The sequence below is a fragment of the Mirounga leonina genome, unplaced genomic scaffold, assembly GCF_011800145.1.
Source record: "Mirounga leonina isolate KUSES-001 unplaced genomic scaffold, KU_Mleo_1.0 Mir_94, whole genome shotgun sequence".
Classification (NCBI taxonomy): domain Eukaryota; kingdom Metazoa; phylum Chordata; class Mammalia; order Carnivora; family Phocidae; genus Mirounga; species Mirounga leonina.
The window spans coordinates 25,939,209-25,949,738 of NW_023270855.1; the positions used below are offsets into that span (position 1 = coordinate 25,939,209).

Sequence of the window (10,530 nt, forward strand, 5' to 3'; positions counted from 1 at the left end):
ATTATATTATATTATATTATATTATATTATATTATATTATATTATATCATATCATAGTGCTGAGCTAATATGTATAAAGTAGCTAGAACAGTGCTCGGCATCTGGTACCCCCACCCCAATCCTCCAAGCCTAGTGCACCATTTTGTAATGCTGAAACTGAAGCTTGTGCGTGATCACACAGAGTGGGTGTGCCTGGACTTGAACACGAGTCCACCTGACTCCAGGGCCTGAAATCGGAGCCACCCACAGGACTAACAGCAGAAGCAAACTACTTTGAAGTGCCTTGGTTATACCTATGTTATCCAAGCATAGAGAGTTTGGGGCAACAAAGAAGTCATCAGAGTTTTCCAAACCTGTTTTCTGCTTTATTTTTGCACCTCTGTCCACAAAATTCCTAGGAACTTCAGTAGTTTTAAGCATCTCTTTCATATACAATCAGTTTTTTTAAAAGCCCATAAAGGCAAATAAGAGTACTCAGTTTGCAACTTGCTCAGAGTGTGAGTGAAGAATGCCTGAGCTGGAAAGGCAGAAATGCTGCTTGCCCAGGTGTGTGCTTTGGCGCAGCAGCATTGGGCTGGACTCTCTAGAATAGTGGCAAGTCAGTTTTAGCCAAGCACTGGATGGGCACTGCACATCCCACTGGGAATAAGAAGAACATTTCTTCCCAGAAAAATATGTATAAAATTTCAGAGGGTTCACAGGCCTCTAGAACCCATCTATGAATTCCAATGAAGAACCCATTTTTTTTTTAAGTTTTATTTTCATTTACGTAATCTCTACACCCGGTGTGGGACTCAAATGCACAGTCCCAAGATCAAGAGTCACATAGTCTTCCTACTGAGCCAGCCAGGTACCCCTACAATGAAGAGGCCTTCTTGATTAGTGACTCTAAGCCTTTTAAAAAGCCTGTAATCAGGGTGCCTGGCTGGCTTGGTCAGTAGAGCCTGTGACTCTTGTTCTCGGGGCTGTGAGTTTGAACTCCATGTTGGGTATAGAGATTACTTAAAAATAAAATCTTAAAAAGGGGGGTGCCTGGGCTCAGGTCATGATCCCAGGGTCCTGGGATCAAGCCCCGCATCGGGCTCCCTGCTTGGTGAGAAGCCTGTTTCTCCCTCTCCCACTCCCCCTACTTGTGTTCCCTCTCTCGCTGTCAAATAAATAAATAAAATTTTTTTTAAATCTTAAAAAGAAATAAAAGCCTGCAATCATTTTTTTAGTGCAGCAGAAAACACCATAGTCTGCCTGTGCTGCCTCCTCCCAATGTCCAGGAAGAATCTAATATCTGCAAGCTACTATGTAAAGTTGCCTGGAAGCCAGATTTTTTCATCCAGCGAATACTTACTGAGTGTCCCCCACGCATTTGATGTAGTTTCTAGAAGCTGGTGATATAGATGTGAAAGAGATGAACAAGGCCCTTGTTCTCAGGGAAATTCCAGGGGTGAGACTGACAATAAACATAAAAAGCAATGTATGAAACAAAATAGGATAAGGTGACCAAGAGAGACCAGTGGGTGGCTATTTTAATGAGGTGAGCAGGGAAGACATCCCTGAGGAGTCATTTGGGCTGATACCTGAGTGGCAAGATGGAGCCAAATGTGCGAAAAATTAAGAAGCTGCATTCTAAGGCAGAGGAAACAGCAAGTGCAAAGACCCAAAGTAGGTCATGAACTTGGTTTTCCTGGAATAAGGAGGAATAGAGACAGGACTGGTGTAGCTGGTACATGGTCAACTGATACTGAATCTCAGGCCTCAGATAGTGCACTAAATTTAGTTTCTGGTTGTAAATTTGAATAAGCATCAGTAACTACTTAGTAACTAATAGGTTTTTAGGTAGAGACTCCATGTGTAACAATGACAATCTAGGAAACCAGCATTTTTTTTTTTCAGTTATTAAGTAGCTTATCAGGAAGACCTATGGACTATAGATCAATTTTTTAAAGATATTTATTTATTTATTTATTTATTTATTTATTTATTTATTTATTTATTTATTTCTAGAGAGCGTGAGTGGGGGGAGGGGGCGAGGGAGAGAGAATCTCAAGCCGACCTCATTCTCAAGCAGAACTCTGACACAGGGCTCAATCTCATGACCCGATGACATCATGACCTAAGCCGAAATCAAGAGTCAGATGCTTAACTGACTGAGCCACCCAAGTGCCCCTAGATCAATTTTTAGCAATTGCTGGGCTCGATGGCTTCTGGAGGGCTCAAAACCACCTGTATCAGCTGGAAGCTCAGATCCACCAAGCTTTGAGATCCCACTTCAGCGCCTGTCACTTCACCCTCAAATCTTCAACATGTCTTAATTATATTCCAAATATGTTCCTACTTTTGGAGAAAAGGCCAAGTCCCCTGTTTCCAGCAGAGATATTTCAAGTTTGGGGGCAAAAAATAAAACTAATTACAGTTCTAACTATAAGTTAGAACTCCAAAAAGACTTCCTAAAAATGCTTTGGAAAAGTTAAGGTTTTTTCTAAGTTGCCTGTGCCCCCCACAGAAGAGAGAGAGAGAGAGACATAGAGAAATTAATTGGAGAAAACATCTGCCAACGTTTTTGCCCTCTCTCAGAATTCCGGGAATGTCACTGTGATGGATTCATCTTAGCACAGATGAAGTCAAAGGCAGTGTATGGCGGAGAATTCTATCATCCAAAGCAGGAGCCATTCCATGGTGATTTAAGCAAAACATCAAGGGAGTAGGGATTCCCTTAAGGTTCTTATTATCAAGTAATGCCAAAAGCTGGTTGCACCTAACTTTGAGGAGCTCTGCATTTTTAACCTGTATTGAAAGAACATAGAGATCTTTGGGGCACCTGGGTGGCTCAGTTGGTTAAGCAGCTGCCTTCGGCTCAGGTCATGATCCCAGGGTCCTGGGATCGACCCCACATCGGGCTCCCTGCTCGGCGGGGAGCCTGCTTCTCCCTCTCCCTCTGCCTGCCTCTCTGCCTACTTGTTCTCTCTCTCTATCTCTCTGTCAAATAAATAAATAAAATCTTTTAAAAAGAACATAGAGATCTTTTCAGGTTGTTGTTTAGTTCATGGAGAAATTTAATAAATGAAACACGTTAGCTTAATGTCAAAAGAAGGAAGATTGAAGATTTGCCCCATCAACAGGACATCTGGCTTCAGGACATGGAATTGCATGGAATAGAATCTATTTATGCACTTTGAAATGAATGGAGAGATTAAAGGGTTAGTTCTGGAGAACATTACCTCAGTGTTCATATTTTTTCTCTCTTTTTTTTTAGAGATTGGGAGAGAGAGGGCGGGGGGGTTGCAGAGAGAGAGAGGGAGAGAGAGAATCTTAAGCAGTCTCATGCCCGCTGCAGAGACTGACTTGGGGCTCGATCTCACGACCCTGAGATCATGACCTGAGTGAAAACCAAGAGTCCGTCACTTAAATGACTGAGCCACCCAGGCGACCCACAGGTTTTATACTTTGTGTTTGATGAAGGGCTTTCAAAGATTTTTACTTGGCCCTCATAATAACTCTTATAATTAGCATGTTAGGATTCTTTTAGGCTATAAATGAAAGAAACATATCTTAAATGTGCATAAGCAAAAAAGAGAATGTATCAGCTTATATAAAATGTGCTACATTCAGGCCTGGCTAGATCCAGAGACAAAACTACCTCTCTCTACCTTTCTCATTATTCTCTCTCTTTCTCTCTTGCTCCTTCCTTCTCTGTATCTTAGCTTCATTTTTTTCAACATGTTAACACCATCGTCTCCTATTGTAGATGGCTTCCTACAAGCAGCTAAAGCTTACATCATCCTTGTAGACTGCAATTCTAGATGAAGCAGAAATCAGGTCATGTGTAGAGGTTTAAGTGGCCCTGCTTTGGTCACGTACCCATTCCTTGAACCAATCCCTATGAATGGTGGCGCTATGGCTACTCCAGGGCCCAGGCTGTGGATTTGACTGACAGTCCAATCACAGCCACATGGAATCATGGTTGGGTTTACTATCACAGCACTGGAATGAGGAGTACTAAGCTGGCAAAAGCTACAAATGGGCAGTGTTGGGGCGCCTGGGTGGCTCAGTCGGTTAAGCGTTGGACTCTTGATTTCAGCTCAGGTCATGATCTCAAGGTCGTGAGATTGAGCCCCCCATCGGGTGCCATGCTGGGTGTGGAGCCTGCTTAAGATTCTCTCTCTCCTTCTCTCTCTGCCCCTCCCACCCCACTTGTGTGCATGCTCATGCTCTCTCTCTAAAAAAACAAAACAAAACAAAAACAAATAGGCAGTGTCAATACCATTAGTCCCATTTTGCAGATGAAGAAATTTTAACAGTGGACTTGACCAAATTAAAAAATGTCTGGTAATGATGGCCTCAAATTTCTTTAACAGACAATTAAATCTTCCATCCCATAAGACAGATGAGGTTTAAAGTGCACAGTAACACAGTGAGTTAAACCCACATCAAAGTAAAAATGTCTGTTATAAGATCATTCTCTGAGAGTCAGTCTTATTTAAGGAGATGAGTACAGTGTATATATAAAGGAGGAAGGAGAAATGCAGAAAGAAGAGTTATTTGAGTCCTTGTCATTTCCCCTCTAGACTGCAGACTTTTTGAAGAAAGAATCTGTGACTTCCCTCCTTTATCCCCTGCAGGGCTTGGCAAATGATAGCAAACAGCAGTAAATGTGAGCTGAATAAAGAGAAAAAAATTAGCACCCTTTGCTTGTCCTCATTTCCGCAGTAAATTGATGTGAGTTCAATATATCACCTTTAATGCTATGTCCATCTGAGAGACAAGGCTGACCTTCTGCATTGGCAGAAACTGAACAGGGGATTTGACAGGGATTTGAGATCAGTGCACATAACCTGGAATCATGAATTTACAGATCAGACTGAGTTTTAAATAGCATATGATTCAACTCTTCTAATTTTATGTATCAAAGAATGGATGCCATAAAATGCATATCAAGCCCCAAGTGTTCTGTGGGGGGAGTGGTAGAGGTATGTAGGCTACTGTCCTTGGTTCTGAACCACTATTCCCAGCATAGTCTCTTTTCCTGATGCCGGACACTTGTAATCCTGGCCACCCTCTCCTGCTGCCATGGGTTTTTCTGTATTTTTGTTTTCAAGATGGATGGGGAAGAAAGATACATTATTTACTATCTTGGAGAAAATAGAACTGAGCCTTGCATCATAATATATAGGTTATTTCACAAACTTTTGATAGTTCTCTCATTTTTCTGACATTCACCCTCTTCTCCCCAGGTTTTGCTTATGCTGTTCAAAGAAGTGAGTCAATGTGCCCCAAGTTCACAAATGAACTTGGGGTCCCAGGTTTCCCAAGTCCTAGTCTATTGTATACCCCCCCACCGCACCTTACTGAGCTCACTGATGTTTAAAAATTCCATGCTAAGAGTCTTAAGGCCAAGGCATTTTCACCCCTCCCGGATGCCTCTGTATTTGTTGTCTGTGGCTGCATAATAAATCAACCCAAAACTAAGGGATCTAAAACAAATGGGTATTATTTTGCAGTTCCTGTGGGTCAGGAATTCAGAAGCAGCTGAGCTGAGAAGTTCTGGCTCAGCCTTTCTCATGAGGTTGCAGTCAAGGTATCAGTCTGAGCTTCAGTCGACTGAAGGCTTGCCTGGGGCTGGAGGAGTTGCTTGCAAGGTCGTTCATTCACATGGCAGGCAACCTGGTGCCGGTTGTGGGTGGAAAGCCTCAGCTCCTCACTATGTGGGCCTCTCAGCAGTTGAGTATCTCAAAATACAGCAGCTGGCTTCCCTCAGCATGGGTACTCCAAGAGAGTGAGGTAGAAGTGAAGATGTCTTTTATGACCTGGCCTCTAAAGTCATGTACTGTCCCTTCCATTAGCCCAACAGACCCTCTGGATACAAGAGTGTGAATAGTAGGAGGCATGGACCACTGAGGATCATCTCTGAGGCTGGCTACTACAGCCTCTTGTGTGCATTCTTATAGCACTTGTACTACTGTATTATAGTTACATTGTACTTGCACCTTTCCATGGCAGATATAGTTCCCTGCCCACCAATAGCCATTATCCCCATTCTCCTTGCTAGTAGAATCCCGATTGTATACAGGTATTGCAGGGATCAGCAAACTGTGGTCCATGGCCTGTTTTTCTACAACCCATGAGCTAAGAATAGTTTTAACATTTTTAAAGGTTATAAAAATTAAAAGAAGAAGAATGTGCAACACAGATCATATATTATACACAAAGCCTAAAATATGTGCTACATGGCACTTTACCCACCCCCCCCAAAAAAAGTGTGCTGAGTCCTGGTCTAAGTCACCCAAACTAATTCCATTCCCAACTTTCCCTGCAGGATTTAAAGACAGGCAGGTATCCCAGTTTTGGCATGAAGGATATAAGAAAAAAGCTACTGGGCATTGGGGAGCTTCTGGAAAGAATTTTTCTCCCTCATAAGAATGGATACATGAGAGGAGATCCCTTATGCTCCTCATCCATCCTGCCTTGAGGGTTATCTGGTGAGAATGTCAGGGTGACAGCCATTTTACAACCACGAGGGGAAAGCCAAAAATATTCTGGAGAGGCTGACCCAGACACCTGACATTGTGGAACTGTTGGGTTAACCAATCCCCAATCTACTTCCAGATTTTTGTTTCGTGAGAAAATTGCAACTATCTTTAAGCCCTTCTTTGGGCATTTTGTTACTTGTAACTGAAAACATTCTAAATTATATATAACGCCCCCTAGACTGAGTTTTTAGGGGGTAAAAATATATATTTCTCACAGAATCCCTTATTTCTACTCTAAGGTCTGGCATAGAATACAGTCTTAAGTATTAGTGGTTGTCGAGATCATAGTTTCTCAGCTTCAGCACCATTGACATTTGGGGTCAGAGAGATTTTTATTTGGGGGTGGGGAGCCTACCCTGTGCCTTGTAGGGTATTTAGCAGCATCCCTGGCTTCCGCCCACCAGACGTTACTGACACCCTTCCCCCAGGTTGTGATAAACAAAAATGTTCCCAAACATTTTCAAGTGTTCCTTGGGGGACAAAAATCACTCCTGGGTTGAGACCTACTAGTCTAAATGAATGATTCTTAGGATATTAATTTCTAGTGTAGATTACTTATTAGGCAAGACTTCAGGTTAAACATAGGGTTCAGGCAGACTCCAGTCAAGGCCGAGTGGCCTTGGAGATAGTGAGGCCCTGAGAAGGCCAGGTGGGCCCCAAAGGACAAAGAAAGGGGAGGGAGGTGGGCACTGTAGAAATCTCAGCTGTGTTCCAAGCTGGCGGGACTCAGAGATCACCACCACCAGCCTCCGTTTCTGGTCCTTTTTGGCCTGGAGACGTTAGTGGAGCATAATGAGAAAAGTTTCTTAGTCTGGGTCTTAGACAAAACAGTCCTGGGGATGACAGAGGGCCAGGTGACAAAGATGAAAAGAAAAGAAATGTGATCTTGCTAATGGTACCCAGAAAGTTCAGGGAGGCTTTGGGGTAAAGACTTTTATAAAGGACAGGTGGGGGAGGTGAGCAGCAAGGGGAGATGAGAAGATAGCACATAAAAGTGGTTGAAAAAACACAAGCCAAAAATGAGCAAACTCTATCACTGTATCGATGTGGTTCCCCATAATGTGCCTGTCTCTTTTGAAAATACAACAGAAAACTTTCCATCAAACTGTTTTCTGTCAAAGGCTAGCCCCTGACAGATTGTGGCATATGGTGGTTTGTCTTTTAAGTCACTGGGGTTTTCTCACTCAACTTCGCCAAATGGTGGCTGTAATTATGGAAGTAAATGCCTCTCAAATGACAGCTTTTTTTCCTCCTTAAAAGAGTGAACATTTTAACAAGAGTGTCGAGCGGACCACAAAGAACTATGTGCTGCAGGACTTCTTAGAAGAGAGGCTGGAGAATGCTGTCCATCACTCAGAAAGGAGGCTGAGTTCCTCAGAAGGGCTGGAGCCAAAAGGTGAAAAGCCTAGAGCTCCAATCCAGGCTCGCCACTTGCTAGCTTTGGGGCCTTCCTTGGGCAGCATCCTTGACCTCTCTGAGCCCTGGTTTCCCCAGCATTGAGGTGGCAGGATCAAAAAAGATCCCCTATAGGAAAGAGCTCCCTAAACCGAACCTGGGTGTGCAAGGAGAGTCATCCTCCTCGGCACCTCCACCACTACGTCTCTCTGTGACAGGTGAACAGCCCGCTGCCATTTTACGGAGGCCTCGTGCTATGTATTCAGGCCCCTGTCAGCAGGCTTGATGGATTAGATGACTGCAGATCTGATCCTCAGTCTCTTGCTTAAAATTCTTCCAAGTGCTCCTTGTCCCAACCATAACTTGGATGGCAAGGACCACCACAGTCCATCCCTTCTCGTGCTCAGCCTCAGATCTTGTAGCTTTGCATGTCCCATCTAGGCTCTAGCCATCCCAGAATGCTTGCCCTGTGCCAAGTATGCCCCTTTCTCTCATTTCCAGGCCTTGGTGTTTGGGCTACCTTTGGCACAGAATGCTCTCTCCCTCTTCCCCAGCTCCTGACTTGAGTCAATTCTGCTTTTGCTTCAAGTCCCAGTTTGAAAGTAGCTTCCCCTGTGTTCTGGGCTAAATTGTGTCCCCTTTCAAATCCATATGTGGAAGCCCTGACCCCTAGTACCTCACAATGTATTTGGAGATAAGGCCTTTAAAGTGGTAATTTGGGTGACTTGAGGTCATAATCCAATATGGCTGGTGTCCTTATAAGAAGAGATTAGGACCTAGTACACAGAGGGAAGACCGTGTGAAGACAGCTGTCTGCAAGCCAAAAAGAGAGGTCTTAGGGGAAATGAACTTGCAGGCACCTTGATCTTAGACTTCTAGCCTCCAGAACCGTGAGAAAGTAAATTTCTGTTGTTTAAGCTCCCCCAGTCTGCGGTACTTTGTTATGGTGCTATGGCAGCCAGAGTAAACTAATACACTCTAGGAAGTCTGCCATGAATTCCCCGAGGCCAGCCGTGGCCTTCTCACACCATCTTTTGTTTTTCTTTTCAGAATACTTGTCATATGGTATTGTTTCCTTTTTACATTCTGTCTCCTTTTTTTTTTTTTCCCTTTGGTAGGGGAGAGAAACAAGACGTTACTTTAACATCAACAATGACGCTGTGTAACAACACAGGGAAGAGGTAGTGAAGAGAAGACTCTCAGGCTTCCTGTTCCCTAACCAGCCTTGACTGTGATGACAGCACCCCAGTAATCCGGAAGCACCTCACCTAGCCTCTCAATGGAGTGCGAAGGGGCAGGGAATTGGAAATCCGAGGCTCACAACTTAGAGAAGGGCTGATGGCAAGCCTGGGGCGAGGCTGCATGGCTGTGGGGAGGGCCGTGGGGCAGATCCTTGGCTATGAACATGCCCCCGGCCCTGCACAGGATGGAGTCCTTGGCGGCATCGTAGGGATGCTCCTGGGACAGGATCTCCAGAACAGTGTGAATGGAGCACTGTTGGGGTATCGGGCACAAGGCACACCATCTCTGCCATGTACAGGTTGATGGGCACGATGTCATTTTTGTCCCGGTTTAGAAACTGCTGGAAAGTGTCTTTGATCTCACAGATAGTTGATCCTTCACCACCAGGAAATGAGAGGGTGGTGGTTCTTGTTAAGTTCCCCTATGCCACCCAGCAGGACCCACTCACCATGTCCTTGTATCCAACCACTGCAATTAGCTTCCCCCTATTGCCATTCTTGCCAACAGGCAGAGCTCAGCTATCATGGCCTCTACACCCTGCCTCCTTTTTAGTGTGGGGGTTTGTGTTGGTTGATGAGATGTCTTGAGGAGTAGATGACTGAAGGTCTTGAGGTCAGGGATTGTGTGTCTCTGCACCATCAAGACCGACCTGATTGCCTAAAGGCATATAGATGACATGGAGTATGTTTTTCATAGGTGGATGGATATGAATGAAAAAATATGTCAGTTACCCAGATAATTTAGGCAAATGAAAACTCTCATTGCAGAATAGGCATGGATTTGGAGCTGTATTTTCCTAGGTAGTTTACCTAAATTCCCTAACTTCTAATAAAAACATCTATACCTCACTAGACCTATGAAGTCACAGATTTCATATGTTCCCCAAATTTGGTCCTGGAATCATTAGTAAAGAAAGAAAATTTTCTGGTGGGTTTTTCATTCTATATCTTGGTTCTGTGTCTCGCCATTTCTGTATCACATTCCCCACAGGAGTCAGGAAGGGGAAGATAGAAGAGAAAAGAAAGATTCTTCGAGTAATTAGGAATCCACAATCTGGAAATTGTCAAACATCTAAACTTGGTGCGTCCCGCTGCAACTCAAATCCATTTATACCGATTCCATAGGAAAGCAATTGGTCACCATTTTCCATGCAACCATCAATCATAGTGCACATTGACAGAGTTTAAAGGAGTAAGTCCAAGCTTAGAGAAGTTCTTTTAAACAGTGGAATACCAATTCATGCTTTTAGTAATTGAAATTACCCAGTAATACCCAGTCTAGCTCAGCTTTTTTGATATTTGGATAGCAAACAATTGAAAGCCGTGACAGCCAGAGGAAACAATTAAGGAAACAATTAAGAAAATTAAGAGCT

General features: G+C 43.7%; 1 pseudogene; it reads right to left on the bottom strand.

Moving 5' to 3' along the window:
* Positions 1–9,169: 9,169 nt before the first annotated feature.
* LOC118005486 lies at positions 9,170–10,323 on the bottom strand (annotated as a pseudogene).
* Between the last annotated feature and the right edge of the window lie 207 nt (positions 10,324–10,530).